The 25117-nt window shown below is 34.2% G+C and overlaps 1 pseudogene across 1 annotated transcript in view; it reads right to left on the bottom strand.

Annotated features, from left to right (window-relative positions):
* Nucleotides 1-17992: 17992 nt before the first annotated feature.
* Nucleotides 17993-25117, bottom strand: part of LOC143232105 (uncharacterized) — a 68346-nt pseudogene continuing 61221 nt past the window's right edge. Inside the window, exons 35-37 of the transcript XR_013017378.1 lie at nucleotides 24568-24676; nucleotides 21779-21951; nucleotides 17993-21037 (exon numbers count right to left, since the gene is read on the bottom strand). The product of XR_013017378.1 is annotated as an uncharacterized LOC143232105 (transcript). The remainder of the gene's footprint in view (nucleotides 21038-21778; nucleotides 21952-24567; nucleotides 24677-25117) is intronic.

The raw sequence follows: 25117 nt of genomic DNA, 5'->3' as shown, positions 1-25117 counted from the left end.
AGCTATCACTTCATTAGCTCATAGTGCAACCTAAGTTGTTGTTTTCAGAATATTGCAAAACACTTGTAAGTTATCATATATATACTGGAGTAGTCTGCTCTGGTTTTGGTTTTTAAGGTTTCACTTCAGAACTTAAGTCACTTAATGCATAGACTATACTTGCAGGTAATTTCTATAAGTCATCTAAATATAAACTACTAAGATATTAATGTTAATTCTCTACATTTAATGACAAAAACAGTGACATAGTGCCGAGTTTCTCCATCTACTGTTTCTTTTTCATTTTTTTCTTTACGAAAGCCACATTAAGCTATCTTCTGTGTCAACTGAGGGATTTCGAAACCCTAATTTTAGTAATAAAAATCCGAAAACTTACTTTTGTCCCACCGGACGACCTTCATCCACTGCATGTACTCTTATCTGTTTTCCATGTATTTTTACAGTTATATATTAGGTCATGCTTGACACTGTAGGCAGTTACATAACTATCATATCACAGGCAGATTCACGTGTTTCTTCCATTCCAATAGTTCAGTTAATGTTATAATCTAATACTTTGGCACTGTTAAAAACTTCAGATGGAGACTTGCATACATACGCACAATTCCTCCAGAAGTTCATAGACTTGGGCAGTTTCTCAATTGGCTGTTGCTATGTTGAGATATGGTTTATAATATAAACTTATCGGACCATCAACATACACAACTAAGTTTGTGTGGGCACGATTTTTATGAACTTTAAATTTCACCTGGTAGGTACCTACACTCTCTAACAGAGTGACTTGCTAATATAACTCTACTACAATAGTTTCTCAGCTGCAGCGTTAATCAGGTTCATGCTTCTGCTGCACTATTTGCTCTTAAACACAAAATTTCCAAGTAGTTACCTGGTAAAATGGCGAAAACAAATCATCTAAATCCTTAGTTTCTAAAACTCTAAAAGATAGAGGAAATATCTATTTCGCCCTACTATATTATGCTGATTTAGTGAGGTATTCGCAGATAAAACTAATTTATCCCAAGAATGAAAAAGATGGCTGTGCTATATAATGGGAGATTCGTCCAGGAAACATTACGAGATAACTGTAAATATCTCTGAAATAAGCTGGGTTTGTGCAATGAAAGAATGAATACAAGTATAAACACACAATAAAAATCATCTTTATTTAATGACAAACCACAGTGAATCTTTTCAACACACAGAACAATCATATATGCTAGAGAACTGTACAGGTTTAATACGTGCTGGATATGTCTGTATCTCTGTTCTCCAAATCTGGCCTTGCATGGCCAGGTAAGTAAGGTATTCGATTGGTAATCAGAGGGTTGCGGGTTCGAATCCCCGTCACACCAAACATGCTCGCCCTTTCAGCTGTGGAGGCGTTATAATGTCACGCTCAATCCTATTATTCGTTGGTAAAAGAGTAACCCAAACGTTGGCGGTGGGTGGTGATGAATAGCTGCTTTCCCTCTAGTCGTACACTGCTAAAGTAGGGATAGCTAGCGCAGATAGCCCTCGTGTAGCCTTGCGCGAAATTCACAACAAACCGAACAATTCTCCAAATCTAGTCTGAGAAACAACGTTATGTTATTAAAATCCATAGCATTATACTTTCCCAGGATGAACAGTGCTACCCACATGATTGGTCATTCTCATCAGAAGGTTGTAAGTAGTTTCGATATATCATCTGACCTAACATTGGAGAAATAAAAATACTATCCAACCTTATCTAATTTTACATGTGGTATCCCAGAGGAACAAATAAAGGATAGAGTTATCTAGGGGAAATTTAACTTAACGACTTTCTCGACCACGCATTACGTGAGAACATGAAATTATTATAATAAACAAAAACATTTTGGAAAATTCTATATTAATATAAGAAGATATGAATTTCATCATTAATATCATATATCATTTTATATGAATGACAATAGATTTGGTGTTACCACAGGCACCGAATTATCTCTAGAAGTTGGAATTCACTTATTCTGCTGTAATTCAAACTCCCACATTTGTCTATTTTACAGATGCATCGTTGTGGATAGCTGCGCAATCGTTCTAACATATACGTATGTAGTCAAGTTGTTCACTCACTGCAACTTCTATCGTACAGACAACATAAGATTACATTTGTGCTTGGTGCTGACCAATGTGACTCACTGTACAAACTATCTCAGGATACTCAGCATAGCCACAGTTGGTTATTCCTCATCATTAACTCTTTGTTCTCAGGCTCAGGTGATTAGACAAACAGCTAACATTATCAATGGTTTCTAGTGGACCAGACTGCGATTCAGTCGTCTTGGTGAATGGGGAGAACATGAAACTGTAGAACCCTGATGAAGTACTAGACAGCATAAAGTATTCAAAAGGTGGGTTCTTTTAGCCAAATGAGTCCTCTGATCCTTGTCGCAGATAAGTTTGACTTTCTACTATAATTTCTTCCAAATATCATTTAGACATACCTCACAATAAGGACAAAACAGAAATAACACATAAGGATCAGAGACACAATACTAATATTGCAGTATTGATATGTATCTTCTACTTTCAGTATATATTTTTTTCAATTAAAAATATACCAATTAAGTCAACTAATGATTTGTTTAACATTATTCTCGTGGCTTACCGATTTGCTGGTCCCGTTTAATAAGTTCAGATTCGAAGTAGCATGCTGCAAATTCGATCAAATCATTTGGTTGTTGTATAAGAACACTTCTTACAAAAGGCTTGATTACGTCATAGAATCCCATCGGAAGAAATACTCTTATTCTTGGTGAAGAGTACATTGTTCTTAATTTTGAAGGGCTATGTTTAAACGATAAAATGTATATATAATAACTACCTTCTAAGTATTATACATATACATTATGCTGTTGTATGGTTCTGATATAAGAAAGCTAAAACTGTCATAATCTATGTGTGCGTATCTGTATTTTTCTTACAGCAAAATCACATCAGATTTTTTGTGTCTACCAAAAGGAATCGAACTCCTAATTTTATCGTTTTAAATCCGTAGACTTACCATTGTTCCCTATGCACTCAGATGGAAGGATACTGTCTTAAGGAATGTTTATTTGTTTATAATTAAGCACAAAGCTATACAAAGGACTATCAGTGCTCTGCCCAATACGGATATCGAAACCCGGTTTCTAGGGTTGTAATTCTCCAGACATAGCGCTGTACCTCTGGGGGGCCTTAGAAGAGGACAATATCTATAACTATAATCGAAATTCAAACCAAACACCAATGAAAAAACAACACAAAAGCAAAACGTTTCAGTTCTTCATATTTATAAACTTAAAATATGTGAATCTAGTTTCATAGCTTTATATTACATCTAATACAGTTGACTAACGCGATTTTGTCTTGCAATAATTGGTCAGTCGACATGATTAGGACCGACTGCATTTCAAAACTCGCGTCTCTTCACAAAAATAAGGTGTCTGAACGTCATCCTAGTAAGAGAAAGATAGGTACGTGATATTTTAGTTCTCTAATGTGATTATTTTCCAAATACGCCAAACCCATTGGAAACATAATAAAGCCAGTTCATATGCACTTAAAAAAAACAGTACAAACGAGAAATTAAAATCATTTAAGAACATCACTGATTTTCAACTAAGCCTACTTTCGATCATTTTATCACAACACAACTTAGTATAAGTTATTGTACCTACCCTCCCCCCCTCCAGTTGGAAGCAGATTCTGTCTAACTTCAACAACAAAACCATGATTCAATATTTAAAGCTTGTAAGTGTTGTAGAACTGTGAAAACAAAAGTTAAGTTTAATGAATGAAGAAATGAAAATTGTTAAACTTTATACCAAAATGTAAGATTTATTTCAATAAAACAAAATAACGTTTGTTACATACAGTTCATGCCAAATCCTCACTTTATGAAAATCACTACCCTAGCAAAGAAATAAAAGAGCGCTTACTAAGCGTGTTATTTTTCCTCTTCAACATATGATGTTTGTATTAGAACCTTTTAACCATAGTATTGTGTCCATCTGTTTCTCCGACAAAGGTTTAAATGCAAGTATATACCACAAAGTATTCTAAGTTTTTAATTTGGCTTATCGATACAAATAAAACGACACACTGGCCAACTTATAAGCTGAAATTTTTATCATAACAAATGTTATGCACCCCTTGCGAAGCAAGAGTTCACTGTAGAAAAATACACTGGTCCTGAGGTAAGAGTTCTGTATTTCGGAACTGGTGATCCGAGTTCTAATATGTTTACCACAAAGTATTCCTCGCACTTTAAGCTATGGGTATATTATAAGAGTTGTAGCCAATCCTTCAACATGGATGTTAGGTAGTAGGGTGCTGTTGACTAGCTGGCTTTCCTCTGATCAGTAGTTCAAAATTAAGGATGACAACGGATAGGTTTAGTAGTTTTACTTTAAATGCAAAAATAAAAATATTACTCCACCATAAGACGTGTTCTGTAAATTTTAGCTAAACGAGATTCAAGATAGCAAACAAAATTTGACCCTGAGCTTTGCGATGAAACATAAAAACAGATAATAACAGATGACTAAAACTATAGCCCGAAAGATTCAAACTAAGATTAGATAAAGAATAGATTTGGTACTTTAAATAAAATACGCTGCTAAATTAAAGATGGCTAGCGCAGACGGCCCTAGTGCAGCTTTGCGCAAAATTCAAAACAAACCAAAACTTATCTCCAAAGGTTTTGTACACCTCCTGCCCGTCCATCGTAATTCCAGGCCCACCCAAGATTTCATATCTATCTGCACCACTGGTTCGTCTAAAGCAGGGGTGTGCAACAGGCGGCCCGCCAAGCCATTTAGTGTGGCCCTAGTTGTTGTAATCTAACCATGTGGCCTGATCTGTAATCCAACGCAAATGGAATATTTTTAAAAGCATCGATCCTACGGGATTCCCAGGCTTCGACTCGACAAACTTCTAAAATTATCTTTGCTAGAGAGGAGCAGGCCGAATTCGATTGGTCGGCCTCCTTAGGGCATGAATAGGTGACGTGCACTAGCACTATTGTCTACGACTCAACGTCATGTCCTGAACCTCGCCTTCGCCCGCTGGATGACAATTTTCCCTAACCTCTGCTGTCCGTCATTCATTATTGGTGAAAATTTTATTACCTTTTACAGTTACTACAAGAGATTGAAGGTAAATTGATTATTATTTAGCATATTGTTGTGACTTTACTGAATTTATTAAAATTTTTGCTTTCAGATGCATCTGATTCTATGTACAGTGTGACCTCGTTATTCGCGGGGGTTACGTTCTTTACCCTCCCGCGAATAGCGAGAAACCGCGAATATTGGATGCAGTTTTAAAACGTATATGTATGCGATTATATACTATATGAAATGCTTCCCAAACACTAATGATACTTATACTCATTGATGCAGTAATAATGTAGCAATATTGCATACTGTTATGTATTTCACTAAATTGTACCGGGCTGTGCTTTGCCGTTTGCGTTGTTGGGGAAGCTGAGGCAGTCAGCCAATAGCAGTCCAATCTTGTTTGGTGAAGACGACAATTGATAAAAACGGCTTGATTGAGTAAATACAAGAGAAATCTCCTCGAAAAGCCCTTTCAGTCTCTGTGACCTACAAAACGCAGTTCGCGCATAACCCGCGAATATGCGGGGCCGCGAATGGCGAACCGCGAATAGGCGAGGTCACACTGTATTTTGCTGTTCTCAATTAATTTAAGTACCGGAAGGCTATGATCGGGATGCCAATTTAGAAACATGTGTTTCTGTCCATAAGAGGTTCCATGTGTAAATAAATTCTATGTTTTTTTCTACTTTGCTATTTTCGTGAGAATAATTTTTGTTTTGATTTCAGGGCTAGTAAAATGTCAGCAGTTAAGAAACGAAAAATTGATGATGAGGGAAGGTTATTCAACAGTGAATGGTGCACAAAATATCTTGTTGTCCCACATAATCAAGGTGTTGTCTGCCTCGTTTGTCAAACTACAATTGCAGTCATGAAAGAGTACAATATTAAGCGACATTACGCAACTAAGCACCTCCCAGTTTGATGAAATTGTTGGTCAGGCACGAAAGGACAAAATTGAACATTTAAAAACATCCATTGAAAAGCAACAAGGTGTTTTTACCACTTTCAAGAAAAATTCAGAACTGGTAACAAAACTGAGTTTTCAGCTTTGTGAATGTATGGCAGAAAAGGGAAAGCCTTTCAGTGATGGAGAATTTATTAAAAATTGTTTAACAATATTCACAGAATATGCATGTCCAGAGAAAAATATTTGGTGGAGCAAACTAGCCTTTCCCGCTTTACTGTCTCACGCAGGACAAAAGATCTTTCAGAGGACATCAAAGAAACTTTGAAAGAGAGATTGAATTCGTGTGAAGCTTTCAGTCTGGCTTTGATGAAAGCACTGATATCAATGACACATCCCAACTTGTCATTTTCATCAGAGCTGTTACTGCAGGCTTTGATGTTTTCGAAGAGTTTTAGATATAGCAAGCCTTTCCTCCACAACCACAGGACAGGATATTTGTGAACAAGTGCTTAAGGTTGTAGAAAAGTTTGAACTGAATCCTTATAAATTATGTGGTGTTACAACAGATGGTGCTCCTTCCATGACAGGTGGGACAAATGGATTCACCAAGAAATTTCTAACTGCAATTGGAGCACAAGACGTAGTTGTAAGCCATTGCATTATTCACCAAGAGAGCTTGTGCACCAAAGTTCTGGATTTTGCAGAAGTCATGAAAAATGTCGTCCAATGCGTAAATTATATTCGAACACGAGGATTAAATCATCGACAATTTAAAACTTTTTTAGATGAGCTGGACAGTGAGTATTCAGATGTTTTGTACTTCTCTGCTGTACGTTGGCTTAGTAGAGCTGCTACTTTGAAGAGATTCTGGAATCTGCGAGAGGAGATTAAGTTCTTCATGGAGAGCAAACGTCAGAATGTGGACTTCTTGAGCAATGAGAACTGGCTGAATGACTTAGCATTCCTCACAGACATTACACAGCATCTGTCTGATTTAAACTTAAAACTACAAGGGAAAAGTCAACTTGTGAATAAGTTGTTTGAGCATATTTGTGCTTTTGAGAAGAAATTGGAACTTTTCCAGGTTCAGTTGAGAAGAGCCATATTGACCCATTTTACATGTCTTGCAACCAGGAAACTGGAATTTCCTAATCTGGATTGCACCAAATATGGAACCAGTGTACAAAAGCTGCGTGATGAGTTTGCAAACAGATTTCCAGATTTCAGACAAACTGAAATTAGATTGAAATTGTTCGCTCAACCTTTTGATTTGGCAGTGGAAGACAGTCCTGATGATTGCCAAATGGAACTCATTGAACTGCAGGCTGACATGGACACTAAAAGGAAATTCTCTGAAAACAGTTTGCTAGACTTTTACAAACTCTGTGTACGTGAAAAGTTTCCCAATTTGTCCCGTCATGCACAAAGAATTGCCTCCCTTTTTGGTAGCACCTACTGCTGTGAGCAATTTTTCTCCAAAATGAAGCTCATCAAAACCAAATGTAGAAGTCAGCTGACTGATGAACATTTGACCAGTCAGTTAAGAGTGGCAACCACTTCTGTCAAAGCTGATATTGACAAGCTCTGCAAGGACTCTAAATTTCAAGTGTCGCACTAAAATGATCACTCATGCAAAAATATAAAATATTATTGCTTGCATTTTGAGATTTTTTTTAAATTTATTGTGCATGTACACGAATAAGCTTGTTTTTTAAGTGGCCCCGCTTGATTGATGAAGTTGGTTATATGGCCCACCGACGAAAAATGTTGCACACCCCTGGTCTAAAGAAATACGGAGAAAACCAACCATGATTGAGTAATACCTTGCATTTTTATTAACCCAAATAAAAGACACACGCCAGAAATATAGCTAACATGTTTTAATAAGTTAAGTTTTTGATCTTATGCAGAGTTTTAATGTATTTGGATAACCTTTAGTAATACTGTTACTATTAAACTTTGCAATTAGGCTCTATACATGTGTGTAAGTTAATACTTGTGCTGTAGCTCAACTGCGCTTGTTTGCGAATTAAAATAAATGTAACTTTCTTTTTTATTAATTTTAACCGTAAACCGACTGAACATAATTCACATGTTAAGCTTAACATTAAGGTATAAATTAAATTTATATTTGCTTAACCATTATTATAAAAACCCTCATAAACATTTTGAATACCTATTTCGGCCATAGACCTAGACCTATCATACAGGTGTTGTTTTTAATAACAAGATTACCTTCTGATAGTATTGGCCTAAATATTTTAAAATACTAATAACCTAAAGCGAGGCCTATTCTTAGGTTATTTTAACATCTCTCAATTCTCAGAAGCTTTTGAGTGCCGTATTTGTTAGCTTACTCCATACATTTTATACAAATAAGGAAATTCTCACCAGCCTGTAGAAATTTCACTTCAAAATCTTAAATTAAGAAAATTTTGTAAAATAAATCAGCGTTCATATTTGTAGACCTTTGCACTATATGATGTAGCCTACACAAAATTTTTAAGCTTATTTGACAGACGAAGTAAAGTTTCTTCGTCTGCTCATAACAGATTTCGTAACATTCAGTATTTATAAAATTAAGTCTTGCTTTCTCAAAATTTCTTATTGTATTCTGTTATTGCCCTCGAGTAGCTTTGTGCGAAATTCCAAAACAAACAAACAAACAAACTATTACACAAATAGGCCTAATTAGCATTAAAATAAGCTTATTACGTAACTGCTATTTCCATTGTGAGTATTGAGAGAAAATCAAAGCATTTTTATATAATAATACTATCAAACACCTTTTATATATAACATTAATGAAAATTTTAACTAGACACTAAACCAAAACAAAAAAGGTATAACACAACACTGTTTGTGTTTAATAAAATGGATTATGAAATAAACTTGTCACTCATATAGAGATTTAATAATTAGAGTTGAAAGATAGAATATATATATATATTTCACAGTCATTTCTAAAAAATAAATATTTAGGGATAACCATATTTAAGTGCATTTTATATTCGTCCTTTATAACAAATTAGTTAACTTAAAATGAAATAACAAGAATTTAACATAATATTCAGTTCAATACGTTGCTCACTAAACATTACCTTGTGACAATATGTGTCTTTTAATGTATAAAAAACACCACTGCGTTTCTGTCATAAAATCTATGTATATATATACAGCTTACTGTACTGATGATTTTCTTAAACGTGTAATAACTGGGAATTTATAAATACTTGAAGACACGTTCTTAAACTAAATGCTTGAAAATCGATCCAAAAAGGGAGTTGCAACAAATGTTAAAACACAGGATATTGTAAAGTAATTAAAGAAAAAAAACAAATTAGGTTGTAATATTCTTAAACTTAATTACTTTACTATTGTACCGGATTTATTGTTATTTATTTTAATATCGACGTTTGTGTGAGTTTAATATATATTTAAAAATGCATGTTACTTATATTGTTAAATGTGTATCGCGAAAGTCTCGCCTGTTCTCTAAATTTGTAGAAGATCCTCGAGTATAAGAGTCAATAATATTTGTTTTACATTGTTGCAATTGAGCTTTCGAGAACATCGCCTAAAGTTTATAAATCGACGCCCTAAGAGTCAGTTTTCAGAATATTGTTGTTGGTTTGTTACAGTTAGTATACTATAAATCTTGGAAGCTATGACTACTATAAACGCTGATTAATCGGAAAACTACAGGTATTTGACCAGAAACGTTTATAGATTTCAAACATTACAAACCATTCAAATTTAGAGAAGTAACTTCGGACGTTATTATTTCTACAAGGACATTAGATATCTTCCTAAGTGAAAAGTTAGCTTGTAATCTGTGTGAGGTTAGCTAATATTATTGCTACCTAGTTTCTCGTCAAGAGAATTGTACCTGTGTATCAACACAGAACTAATTTGTTCATCGTGAACCGTCGATAAAATATTCCGTTCCAGACCAGATAAAATGTTTGTAAGTTTCTAAAACTTTTATATATAAATCAATAAGGGCCTGGCATGGCCAAAATGTTAAGGCGTTCGACTCATCACCCGAGAGTCGCGGGTTTGAATCCCGGTCGCACCAAACATGATCGCCCTTTCAGCCGTGGGCGTTATAATGTGTCGGTCAATCCCACTATTCGTTGGTAAAAGAGTAGTCCAAGAGTTGGTGGTGGGTGGTGATGACTAACTGCCTTCCCTTTAGTCTTACACTGCTAAATTGGGGACAGCTAGCGTAGATAGCCCTCGAGTAGCTTTGCGCGAAATTCCCCCCCCCCAAAAAAAAAAAAAAAAATTATAAATCAATGTTTGTAATAAAGGATATTGCAAATAGTATTATTGTTTGTATATTAAAATATATTTATGTTATGAAAGAAACTGTGTATCAAGCTTATTGGCAAGTGTCATAAATTTGATACATATCGACATTCAATTAATTTCTAAAAAAATTAAATTTTGAGATATTTGAAATCGAAATACTTGACGCATGTAGCAAAATAAATCGGAGACTTGTCTTGGATAAATTATAGCACGTAACACTGTTCATTCTCCAAAATGATAATATACATGAAATTTTAACGTGCTTAATAAAATTAAAACTAAACTTCTACATACTAATTATAATAAATTTCAAGTGTATTTAACTTTTTTCAATCAAAAATGTAACATAAAAAATCGCAAAAAATACATAATTTTCCCAATTTATTTTGTTTGTTTTGAATTTTGCGCAAAGCTACTCAAGGGCTATCTGCGCTAGCCGTCCCTAATTTAGAGGGAAGGTAGCTAGTCATCACCACCCACCGCCAACTCTTGAGCTACTCTTTTACCAACGAATAGTGGGATCGACCGTCACATTATAACGTCCCCACGGCTGAAAGGGGGAGCATGTTTGGTGCGACGGGGATTCGAACCCGCCACTCTCAAATTACGAGTCGAACACCTTAACCCACCTGGCCATGCCGGGCCTATTCCTAATTTATAAAGCTTTGTACAATTTTGGATGTTTGTAGAGATAACTGAGTTCAAGTAATGATTAATGAAATTAACAAAGAAATGTTTCAATTTGTTAGTAAAAATAAAGAAATTGCAATGAATAATTTTATTGATACTTCAAAGAAACGAATTCTAAAACAAATCATTATATATATATATATATATATATATATATATATACCTTAATATTTATACACACACATATAAATCCATTATATCTAAGTTACACAAATATCTTGTTAAATTTAGATTGTTTTTAGCTCAGCTTAAGTAATTGAACAACCAACCATTGCACTTGGTTAAAACTAAAGACTTGTGTTTCATAAGGTTAAAAATAATGATAAAAGTAAAACACGATAGAAAATAATCAGCTTATTTTACTTAAACTTAAATGCTTAAATCAAATTTAATTAGCTAAGTAACTATAGCCTTTTGATTTCACTAATTTATTCACAATGATTCCTTTAAATTATCTTGTACGTATTTTAAGCTTATTAATAAAACAATTTTTTATTCATATACTATACTAAGTTACAAAACATTACCGCTATAAAGTTTTTTGTGATTGTAATAACTTTAATTTGTTTGAAGATCAATTTTTATAAATAAATATTACGTAACTTGATGGGTACAAATTATTTCATCCCCATCGCCAATGTTTATTTCTATGAAAATAATATCAAGGATTCCGATTTATTTAACATCACTTTCAAAGTCCCATCATTATCTCGGTACTTACGCGCCTGTTAATTGTGCATATGTTAACTTCATCTTAATTTATTTTCTGTAATACCAACATACGCAACATAAACAGCGAATAGCTGTATTCGTGGATTTCTTTTTATTTTCTTATGCAATTATTATCAAGATCAACATTTAATCAAGCCAAATCTTCGAAGTTTTTGTTACGAGTGGATAGTGAACCAGTGTAATATTAATCTAAACCAGGAATACCACATACAAAAAAAAAAAAACATCAGAATCGTTTTCAGAAGTAAATAACGCTTTTATAATCACAGTAATTTTCAATATAATATATCTATATATGTTTGTGTTTTTGAATTGTAAACTACACCAGGGCTAACTGCGCTAGTCATCCCTAAATTAACAGTTTAAGACTGCAGGGAAGGTATCTAGTCATCATCATCCACAAAAAGTGGGATTAACTAACACATAAAGTACCCCATACACCTGAAAGGGCTAGCATGTTTGTTGTGACTGGAAGTCGAACTCGCAACTCTCAGATTAGGAGTCGAGCACCCTAACCACATGACCATGCCGTGCCTAGATAATAACATGAGCCGTAGAACAGAGACCCATAGTCTAGTTTTGATCGAATAAGGGCACAATAGATTTTTAGCATGGAACAGCGATCTGTCCCAAAGAGGTGAAAGAGAAGACAGAGTGCATGTTCAGTGCCCTTATACGCTTGACGCGTAGCTGCTTGATGTGTGGAATAAAGGTCAACTTACGGTCAAATATAAGCCCCAAGAACTTTGCCCCAGGGACCATGGGAAGCACAGCATCACCAATACGGAGTTCATGATCAGGGTGGATACCCCGTTGACGGAAAAAGTGCATGCAAACAGTTTTGGAAAGATAAAGGTTGAAACTGTTTGCTATGGTCCACGATAGTAAATGATTAAAGGCAGTCTTTAGCTGCCGCTCAATATACTTCATATTTTACGACTGACACGAGATGTGGAAGTTGTCGACAAAGAGACCGTTTGCAACTTTAGGGGATAGTTGTCGATTGATGCCATTAATCTTTATAATGAAACGCGTGACACTCACAACACAACCCTGTGGGACTCCAAGTTCCTGTTGGAAAGAATGTGAAAGTGTTGAACTCGCACGGACCTGGAATCGCTGATTCATTAAAAATGTTTAATACAAATCTGTAAATTGCCACACAACCCATACGAGTGAAGGTCTCGCAAGATACCATATCTCTACGTTGTATCATAAGCTTTCTCAAGGTAAAAAAATACAGAAACCAGATGTTGTCGTTTGAGAAAGGTTTCCCTGATTGATGTTTCAAGTCGAATCAGGTGGTCCATAGTGGAGCGCTCTCTTCGGAACTCACATTGGATGGATGGCAGGAGGTTGTTTGATTCGAGAAACCAAACAAGACGAGCATTAACCATCTTCTCTAAGATCTTACAGACAGCTCATCAAAGCAATTGGACGGTAGTTCAAAGGAATCTTGGGATTCTTCTCAGGTTTAAGAAAAGGGAGTGCAATAGCATGGCGCAAAGCATCGGGAAAACATTCTTCTGCCAGATCCAGATGAAAACAATCAGAAAAATAACAAGAGATGCAAGAGAGAGATGGCGCACTATTTTGTAATGAATATCATGAGGTCTGACTGATGTGCTACCAAACCAATGAAGAGCAAGTTTAAGTTCCACCAGTGTAAAGGTGTGATTATAATAATGGAGGCGATCAGCCTGAAAGGAAAGAGGTGATCGTTCTGCCCGTGTTTTGATGGCTAACAAGAAGGGGGATGAAGCAGAAGTGCTAGATGCATGAGAAAAGCTTTCGTCGAAAGTATTGGAGATATTCTGGGTACAAACAACTTCCTGGCCACCAGAGAACAAGATTGAAAGGGGGGGGGTAAAAGGATACTAGCAACTAACCTTTCGAATTTTGTCCAATATGACTTTGTGGTTTTGATATCTGACCTGCCAAACATGTGCACAGGCCTGCTGAAATGCAATGCGGTTTAAAACCCGTTTTTGAGCTTTTCTTGTCATGTGGCAGGCAGGATTCCACTAAGAACAAGGATACTGTGGGAAAGGTGTCGAGATTTTAGGAATACACTGAGTAGCTGCCTGGACAATATGATCAGTTCCTACTGCCACACAGTCTTCTATCAATAGCTTACACACGATGGCAGGACCAAGTTCTGAAAGAGTGGAGAGTGGTCCAACTTCCATCGAGGCATGCGGGTCGAATGGCATCGATCACGCCCAGTCTCTCTCAAAATGATAGCAAAATGATCACTGCCCCGTGGATTACTGTCGATTCCCCAAGAAAAGTAAGTGAAAAATGAATGGGAACAGATAGAAAGATCTATAGCAGTAAAAGATTGACTAGGTGCCTGAAAATAAGGACCCATATTAAAGAGAGATGGGTTGTGGTCCAAGAGCATACGCTCTATAACACGACTCCTCCCATCAATACTAGCACCACCCCAAAGAGGATTATGCCCATTAAAATCCCCCAGTAGTAAGAAGGGAGATGGTAACTGTTCAGTAAGGGCATCAAAATCTTACTTATTATAGATCTCTTCAGAAGGCAGGTAGGGAGAACAAATAGTGATGGTATGACCCAAGGAAACACGGATGGCTACAGTCTCCAAGTGTGTATCAAGTGACGAGGACAGGGTGGGCATACGCTGATCAACCAGCAATGCCACCCTACCATGCACTCGTCCACCACAAGGAATATTGTCAAAGGGTGACTGTATCAGCAGGTTTCAGAAATGTTTCCTATAAGGAGAGGCACATAGGATGGTAAGAATCAATAAAATCATTAATGCCATCTAAATTTGATAGAAAACATTGACATTGGATGAGCGTGGCCATTGTAATTCATGTGGAGAAGAATGTGGTGGGGAGATCTGTTTGCGAGCGCGTTTTTTTTTCGTTATTAGACGAAGATTTTTAACCTCCATGGATCCTGTCCTAGGTCGGGTCTCTGTCTGTGAACAAAGATTTTAGTGACTGAGGGCATGAACGAATAGTCGATCTACTTTTTGGGGCTGCAAATGAAGATGGACCTGAGGAAACTTTTGAACCTGAAGGAAGTGAAAGTGGGCAGTCACTGAAAGGAGTGGTAGGGACAGAAATGGAAGTAGACATAGATACGTCAACTTTTTTTAATTATGAAAGGCACAAGATTCTAAAGATTTTTTGCAAGCGACTCTGTTGGAGGCATGAAAAGATCCGTCTCCACTCCCATTGTGGTAGTGGAAAGGAATGCAGCGGCATATGTCCGAAATAGAGTTGGGACAATAATTTCCAAGCGTCTGAGTAGGTGATATTATTAAGTCTTTAAGCATTGCATCTCTTTTTCTTCTACCCATTTAGGGCAAGAAATAAGGTAAGAGGGGTATGGGCCACTACAGTTAACAGTGTGGTTCCAGATTGCATTTGTAAGAGTTGTGGCCTTTACCTCCACAACGAACACATACCAAAGAATCACGACCTGATGTTTTGAATAACCAAATTTCTGACACTGGAAACATCTAAGAGGGTTAGAATTGTAAGGCTGTACCTTGCAGTTAAGATAACCTGCTTTGACTGTGCCAAGAGGACGTGGGGATGTAAACATTAGTAGGTCCATAATTCCGTCTTTATGGGTGAAGATTCGGCAGACCATAGTAACACCTTGGCTGGAAAAACCAGCGAAGATTTCCGACTCGGGAATGTTCTTTAAATTCCTCTCAACTATAACTCCTCTGGAATAATTCAAAGTCGTATGGGAGTAACCTCAATGGGTATACGCCCAATGGCTTTTGATTTCAGGAGGAGTTTGGTATGCTGTTGTAAAGATGTTTCCACCAGATTGTCTCCAGAGCGCAACTTTTTTACTAACTTTGGGAAGCCAGCAAGTACCTCTAATTCCTTCTGGATGAAAAATGGAGACATCTGCCCGAAGGATTTCTCAAATACGGAAAGGAGAATCAAAAATCGAGGTGTAGAATTTGGCTTTAATACTGACTGTACAACAGAGTCGTCCGTACGTGGTCGTTTTTTAATAAACTTTTTTTTTAACTTCTTTCATTTTTACTTATTTTGTTGGAAAGAGAGGTATCCATAATAGAAACGCTACATTTCATTGCCCACTGACCACACCCACCATGGAGCTCTACGAAGAGACGAATTATAATGCCAAACAAGGACACTGCAGGAACGCCAGGTTTTCGTGAGCACTATACCCAAACACCGGCATCAGATATAATGTCCACAACACTCCTCTTCGTATAAAAAAAAAAAAAATCTCAACCCAAACGAGCCGTTTTTACATATATATTTCTCTACAAGTGGGTTTTCTCGACATCACTAATGTCCAAACTCTTGTTGAAAATATCCAACACTGGTATTTGGTTGACCCAAGGCCGTTCGTCTACAGGAATTCAAGGTCAAAGTGGTGTTGTAGGGTTGGACCCATCAACCACCAGGATCCTCTTCTCCCCTTCACGGGTCACCACTTACAGGAATCTATGCTGAGGGGCGTAGCTTTGCGCTTAACTGCAAACAAGTAAAAGCTTACCTACCTATTTTCATGGCAACGTCACACCTATGGAAAATAAAACATTTCTAGAACTAAACTTATCAAGAACGCACTGCAAAAATGAGAATATTCACATTTCTCTACTTTTAAAACTTTCTTGGCATTAGAAAGTAACTCTTTCTTACATGACAAGGTAGGATTTACAGAAGTAAACTTTACTACACCAGCTATAAAGTTCGCATTTCGCTTGACTTCTATCATACAAATAATTATAAGAACTGAATTTGTATAATATTCAAAGCCAGAGATGTACAACATAATGCCCATTGTCTAAAAATGAAGTTACAGCGCTTCGTATGCTCAAGCGTCATTATTTTCATAGTTTTGCAAAGAGATAACATTTAATTTAAAAATATAAAGAAATACAAAAGTAATGTCCTCTCATTCGTTCAGATATACATTCCATCCTTTCATATAGTAACAGTTTTACTTATGCAATTAATGTGCCTTCATAAAACATCTGCAAAATTATTTCGTCTTATGTTCATTATTTAATTTATATCATGACAAAATATATCAAAAATAAAGTATCATTTAAATGTAAAATTATTTCGTCTCATGTTCATTGTTTAATTTATATCATGACAAAATACATCAAAAATAAAGTATTATTTAAATGTAACACCTAATGTGTATACGTTATACGTGAGAAGATTGGTGTGAGATAGCGTGCCAAATAAGACCACGCTATATCAGTGATATTCAACATTACTTAACAACCGCTATAAACCCAAGTATAACAACTAACTATAAAACTTATGCCATTATGCAAAAAATAAATGTGATGGTGTCGAAAGTTTTAAAAACACGACGTTGATAAAACATTCGATACAATAGTGTTAATATTATTATTATGGTGTGAACGCTTTTGTCAAGCTGGAAAAATACGATTACAATTATTTTACTTGTCATGCGACATAAGTATTAGGTCTATTATATATTTTACGCTTCATTCTTTATATAATTCCTTAGGGGTCTTCAAGAATTAGGAAATTGTAATTTGAATCATGTTCGCTATATCCATTGCTGCGACACGTTTAACTCAGTTCAGAGCTTGTCAGGCCTGCTAAGTACATGAAAACCGCAACCCTCGGGTCAAACTAAATGTAAATATCACGGAATGACAAAGGGCTCACAACATGGTAATACATCATGCACAACATTTAAAAAAGCGATGAATGTCCTCATTACAAACACTAAACACACAACAGTATAAAGAAAACCATTAAAATGAGTTGATTATTATGGGCCATATTATACCAACGAAGAAAATTAACATGAGAAGTGTAGGCAGGTCATTAAATTTAGGCAGAATTTACAATTTAAAGACCATCGAGTAAAATCATGTACAACATAAATTGGGAAAAGCAAGACAGTACAAGTTCACAACAGTTTATCACACCAATAAGATTCATAAGAATTTTTATCTCAACATTCTTAAACAGTCCTATACAAGTTTCCAGTATTCTTCCATTGCTGGTTATTCCACACTGCCAATGAAGCTCTTTGCCTCATACTATAGCACATAAAACAAACAAACAAACAAACACACACACACACTTCTCCATTAGGTACCATACTTTACCAACTTCTTTCAGCAATGTATGCACTGATCATTAATTATAACGAGTTTCCTACACACATTTAGCAAGATATATAATAAATCCAAACGTTCAGCAAATATTTTTATTGAACCAACGAAGTACAATAAATGGATAGTACAAAAATAAGCTTCTACTCGACAAGTAAACAAGTGGTGGTGGTGGTGGACATATTTTGTGTAACCCATCTACAGTGGTCAAATAAACTTAGCCTATAATACTGTCTCTGTATTGATAGCAAAATTACGTGCTCTTTGCATACACGCAAATTTTAATTTAAAAAAATTTAAATTCATAAAAAAATTTCATAGAAAAGCAAACATTTCTAGTCTATGGAACCAAATCTATCACACTGGGTTGAAAATTTCTTTATGATAGTCCTAAACTTTCTATTGAAGGTTTCTTATATACACGTATGAATACTGTATACACGAAAACACAAGTTGCGACTTAAACGTGTATACGTGTGTTATAAATTACGCTACATCTGAGTTATTTATCAACGTTATATTAGGCATAAAAAATGTTGATTAAAATGTATGTTATGAAATTACTGAAAATTCTGGAAGTATTACTTGAGTACTGTTGTGAAGGGTAAAGAAAAACTTCTATTAGCAATTTACCAAACAAAAAAAATAATATACAATTTAGATGTCAAAAATGATGTTTTCATGAAGTTTTTTGCACAACACAGTACAATGAATTGACTTATACTGTATCCAAAGAGTCTGCTTTATTTGTTAATATATAACTACAAGTTGCATTAAACAACTCAGAATATATTTTGTTTCCATACATCCAAACAGGGCTTATTATAGCTGCAGAAAGAATTAAACAATATTCCTACTATTTAGTTACTCAATTTGTGTACAACAGCACCATCTTAGCAGATGTAGCAAGTTAAATACTGATTATCACCTTAGCCTGGACTATACCTTACAAAATATTTTTACTGTTGAATAAAGTTAGTTGTCCAAAGGCCAGTCTCACAAAACAAAAATACTACAAGTAGTAATTAAGTAATGTTTCAAATCAATTTTAATGTCAAAAAGATTTAAAACAAACTGAACTGTATTGAAGGTGTTTAAAGACAGAAAAAAGTCGTACATCATTTATAAAAATAGCTTTCTGTGATCTACCACATAACTTTCCATTCTTCATACAAAAAATTTCATGTGTTCGTGCTTCTTCTTCCCATTAATTGGCTCATGTATCTTTATCGTTTTTAACAGATTGGTGAGCAAAAGTAAAAATCAAGCCTGCAGTATAAACAACTGAAACCACTGAAACATTGCAACCTGATGCTGGTTAAATCTAAAATGTTCATTTAGTGATTATGATATTTTAACTGAAAGTGTTAATATACTTTGAAAAGTAACTCACCTAAAAACATAAAACATCTAAACTTACTTACAATGTTCTTATTTTCTGACATTTTTGTTAGCAAGCTCTTACTAATAAATTATAATACACTTAAAACCAATGTTAAAATATTTCATTTACATCAACCTATATATATTTTCCATCAACCAGCAGCATAACTTTCAGCTTACAGTAATATAATGTTTGAAACTTTATGTTTTCAGAGTACAATTTTTAAATATATGGAAATACACAAACTATTCATGTCCAAATCTATTAAACTAAGGCACTAGAACAATTATGTAAAGCATGAACTAAACATTATTTTTAATACAAAAGACACAACACATTTCTGCAGCCCATGATTGCCTTCTTCAGTGGAAAATTTGTTCTTGAATCATATCTTGTTACATTCCTTTGAATACTTTAATTTGGTATTCCTAATTTGGCAGAGGTAGACTAGACCACCTACTGCCAAATCTTGAGACTACTCTTAAACCAATAAATAGTAGTATTCATTGTTATACTTTAATGTTTCCAAAAGTAGAAAGTGTAAGCAGGTTTTGACATATTCTTTGCCACTATTTTCTATTATTCAATAACAAAATTTATATTGATTTTTTCATGACACTTAAGTTTAAGAATATCAAAGCATTTTCCTAATACAGTTATAGATGAATTTTCGAAGTACCAACAACAAAATACCACTGAAAAATGCAACAGAAAACCACCAAAAAGTGCAAGGTCCTTTACATTAAAACTAGTGTTTTAATTTACATTATACAACTTTGTTTTCATACGTTATTCAGATACAACTGCTTTTGCTAAGCAAGAACTTTAACACATACAATATTATAAACTCCTGCTTATTCTCACTATACTTAGATCAATGTTTAGAAACTCTTACAACACAGGTCAATGTATACACATGCAAAATTGTCACTACAATTAAATACATTCACACCTAATGTAGAAAAATTGTCACTTTAGAGTTCTGTTGAAAATGGTAGTTTTTTCTCATGAGTTCAGTTTACTTGCTGTTTGTTCACTAATAAAGATGGTAGTATTACTAATTCTCCAACAATTAAAACATAGAAGAGGTATTCCAAAAACCAAAAATATGTCACAACCTTATAGTACAAAATATAGGAAATTTAATTTTAAGTTTTATCATTCAGCTCTTTCTATAACTGGCAGGAAGAGGAAAAACATCATAATTTTTACACTATACCTCAGAAGGTTGATTGTTGTAAGAAGCCAATAATATTTAAACCTACATGCAGACTCAAAACTACATAATTAGGCTTCAGTAAGGAATGCTCACAAGTTAATATTGATATAAAACAGTTCTTGGTACAGGTGGCTAAAGGGAATAATAATGTTCATATTTCAATAAGGTATCTGAATAGTAACAAAATGTAAGCTAAGTAAACACCTTTCCAAGTTTTAGGAATGTTCTATTAAGATTGTTTAACAACCAGTCTTCAGTCCTTTTTTTAGTCTTCCTTATCCACATACTTTCCAGTCTCTTGTTGTTGTTTTTTCATATTGTAATACTCAGGTGGTAGTCCTGTGGCAACCAGACCAATCAGGTGTTTCATTAAACATGACTGTCGTTAGTGGGGGATTCATCTTGGAGAGAGAGTGTGATGTCATCTACACCACCAGAGGAAGTTAAAGATCCTCGTTTAGTTCCTAAATAGCGAGAAGTTGGTAGAGATGTGGAACTTCCTCCAGACACACCTGCTCCTCGCCTGAAATGTAAAGAGTTCACTTCACAAAAGAAAATTTGTTTTCTGTACATATACAAGTAAAATCTTGAAGATAGTTTTCCCAGCTGCTTGACCAATACAAAAAAGCCTACCAAAAATAAGTAACTGTTACAGATTTTAAGAATATTTTTATTCAGTTAACAAGATAATACCAAAAAGGATTGTATATTCAAATGAAATATTTCATCCACACACATCTAAACACAAGCTTTAATCCCTTCTGCTTGTTGCCTGAGGTAATTTGAGTAGCCCTCCATGTTTTAAAAGCTATTTGCCCAAGATAAGTCATTACTTATTTTTAATTACATGCCCCAGTTAACTTATACATTATCAATTAAAACGGTGTGTTTGTGCTGATCTTTATCAGACTTATTCTGAATTATGTGAGAAACACTGACGAAAAGGGATTCCTATTCTTTACTGTAATTCATTGAAATAATATATAACAAGTATAAATTCAGATACATATTTACTTATTGGGTACATTTTATAAAGAAATATAAAGAATCATACAATAATTTTTGTTTCATTGATATGCAAGTATAGGATAGCAAAAAAAAGCAAAAGAAGTTAGGTGAAAAAAAATTCAAAAAATGTTTTAGCTACACAATTATCGACATTAGTTTATAGTAATTCCACAAATTTATTTGTTATATGTTTTACTCTTACATAACTGATTTTAAGAAATATTCATTCTGTCTTTTAAAATTAAATCAATCACACCTTAACTTATTCTTCAAATTTAATATTTCTCGAGACTTTGCTTCATTAGCTTCCATTATGTCTTCCACCTCACGCTGAGCTTTACGACGCTGGGCTTTTTCCCGAGAACATTCCTCTTCAGCTTCATCCAACTGACGTTTCAGAGCCTTAACCCGACTGTTCACTTTGTCCACCTGAAGGTTACATTATAAAACAAACACTTAATACAGCTAACACTTTTCATAGCTACTCCACAGAATGATGCTTATTATGACATTAAAAAGTAATGTACACTGAGACATCTAATGTTGTTTATATCCAAATCCAAACATAAGGCTGTTTAACTAATTTATATCACATTATGTTGAAACAGACATTTTAAACCCACTTCTTTATATTTCCAGTACTTTCTGTTATTTTCTGGGGTAAGAAACATATTACAAGGACATGCACTATTTTTTGCCAGGATATTAAAATGTGTTCTGCATATTTTCAATGTTTGACTATAATAATGTTACTCAAAATCAGGGCTGAGAACAGCAAGTAAAACATTTGAAGGGTTCTAGGTCCTTTGGTCATAAAGGTTGACAGTCTGAAAGCATAAGCAGACCATGGAAGTCAGAAGGTTCTGTGTAATTTAGTTAATCCTGTATTATTCAGTACTGTTATAATCTGTAAGCACTGGACTTCTACCACTATAACTCACATTACAATGATTAAAATTAGAGATATATTTGAATACAAACTGGTCATACCCCAAAAGAATTAGACAGATACTACATTACAATGCTTATAATTGCAATGATTGGACCAGTACAAGCTGGCTATTTCATTAAATATTGAAGTAATATTTATACATACCAGTATGTACGAGGGTCTTTTTTAAAAAGGTAGACATGAATACTTCATTCATTTAATATAAAAAAACACTATTTAAAATTACACAGTTATGTGATTTCAAGTGTCTGGAACTTCCTGGTTCCACAATTTTCCACTCCCACAAACAACATGAGGAATGAAATGTTTTCAGAATATACAACGTTTAATATGCTTGAAATATGTTTGCATTTGTAACCAGAAAAGTAACTAAAACAATTAAGAAGTCTGTCATATACCTTTCACTGGGTCACATCTTTCCTGTGAAATTTAGGATCCATCTAAATAATTTCACACACAAAATTAATGGAGAATGTCAAAGTGGATTGCAAAAGACTTAAAATATACCTCTATGATGATTATTTTTTATTCTATGCCATTTCACTTTAAGTAATTTCTGTATTTTGATACTTTTAACTCTGTTAATCAATCAGTTAAACAACACAATTTCAAATCAAGTCTACTGGTAATAGTATTTTGTCCTCCCATCCAACATTTTTCTCAATAGATTCCAATGAATTAAGTGGATGGTTGTTTTAACAACAAAAATGGTAGTCAGTTTTCATCCATCGACATAAAAGTTTAGCCTTTAGATAAATAGTTCTAATGTCCAGGAAACAGATAGTTTTCAACCAAATAAAGCTTACCTGGCACACCTTTATGTAACTGTCATATTAATGGCTACATATGACACCTAAAGTATATTATCCTGTGCAACAAGTAAAATGTATCCTGAGAGAAGTGTATTATATATAACACCCAAACTGACAAAACACAAGTGATTACTTCCCAAGCAGCACAAAAACCAATCAATCATAAAAATTAAAGTTTTTGTCAGTATATATATATATATGTATATTCTCCTAACTATTATCAGCTGATCTCTTGATTACCATTAGTTCACATTTGGTCAAATTTGTTATTAACGGTTCCTGCTAAGATGAAACATCTTTTAACTATATTATTTGACACCCTAATTAACTAGCTTTTTAAATTACAATACAATTATCTTACTAAACTAAGTATCATAATTTGAAACTTTCTATTGTAAATGACAAAATAATGATTTGACCTTCGATGTTACTTAAATAACATCAGTTAATCACTGGTTGTTCACATACACAAACACAGATTCATATAAAATTATACAATAAATAAAAATGTAAAATAAAACTGATCACTAAGTGTTGCTCCAACTTTTTACATATTTGGTTCAAATCCATTAGTTGTTTTTTTTAAAAAGAACACTTCAGAAAACATAACTCAGTAGCTACAACAATAATGAACACAAACTCGTGCTTACAAAAACATGTGAAATCGGTCTTTAAAGGTTAATATAAATTTGTCACTATCTAATTTTTATATTATTGAGAAAATTTTAGTCAAGGATATTTAAAGCATTACTTGTCAGTTATTACTGATCTAGATGGCACTTAACACATTACTAACTTTACTGAAAGAGTATTTGAAAAATAATTGTCTAAAGAAGTACACAAAAACATTAAATAACTGTTGAGCAAAACACACTGAATGATCATTTCACTCCGTCATTCATGGTAAACAAGCTTATTCTCAAGTATTTTAATAATAATCATAAAACAAGAATTATTTGGTCCAATAACACAATGTGGCTCACAAGTCCAGGAAGTAGTTTCATTTAGAACAATATCTGTTCCCACACACAAATAGCTTATGAAATTGAAAACATCCAACTAGTGTCAATGATTATTTTACTTCCCAAGAACTCACACTTTACAACCATGAAAAGACTTCTAAACAACACAGTAATATTTTATTTTACTATCTTAATGCTCACAAAGAATTACCTCACAAGAAACTTACTTGTTCTTTATACTGGACTTCTCAACAACACAGAGTGATGTTTTACTTTACTATCTTAATGTTCACAAAGAATTACCTCACAAGAAACTTACTTGTTCTTTATACTGGTCAGCGTGGTGTCGTTCATCTTCAAGCTGCATCACCACTTCTTTCATCTTCTTTTCCATCTTCCGACAGGACTTTGCTGCAGCTTGTCTCTCCCTAGCAACAAAGGTATCCTACATTATTTATGAAAATAACTAAATTTTGGTTAATATACTTTTATATAAATAAATAATGCCAACTTCAGTTGTCAGTGCAAAAAAAGGATAAAATATTTTGTTCTATTAAGATGCAATACCCATCAACAGTTTATGTTTCGTAATGGCATTAAATAATGACACTTATTAAATGTTGCACAAATAAACTCGACAGGACACAAGAATTAAGAAATAATAATACTTTTTCTATAATTTATGTGTATTAAGTCTTTATAGCTGTTTAAAATGCACTATGGATATCACACAGCATAATGTCTCCCTTTAGCTCAAGTTGTCACTCAATTTTTAGTTTGTAGCATTAAGGTTGTGCATTCTCTATTTTAAACCTTCCACATTATTGGGATGTATGATAAAGAACAAATATTTTGTGTGGCCGTAAAAG

This window comes from Tachypleus tridentatus, chromosome 11, assembly GCF_004210375.1.
Source record: "Tachypleus tridentatus isolate NWPU-2018 chromosome 11, ASM421037v1, whole genome shotgun sequence".
Taxonomy (NCBI): Eukaryota; Metazoa; Arthropoda; class Merostomata; order Xiphosura; family Limulidae; genus Tachypleus; species Tachypleus tridentatus.
Note: the sequence above shows the minus strand (reverse complement) of the source record. Positions and strands in the feature narration are given on the sequence as shown.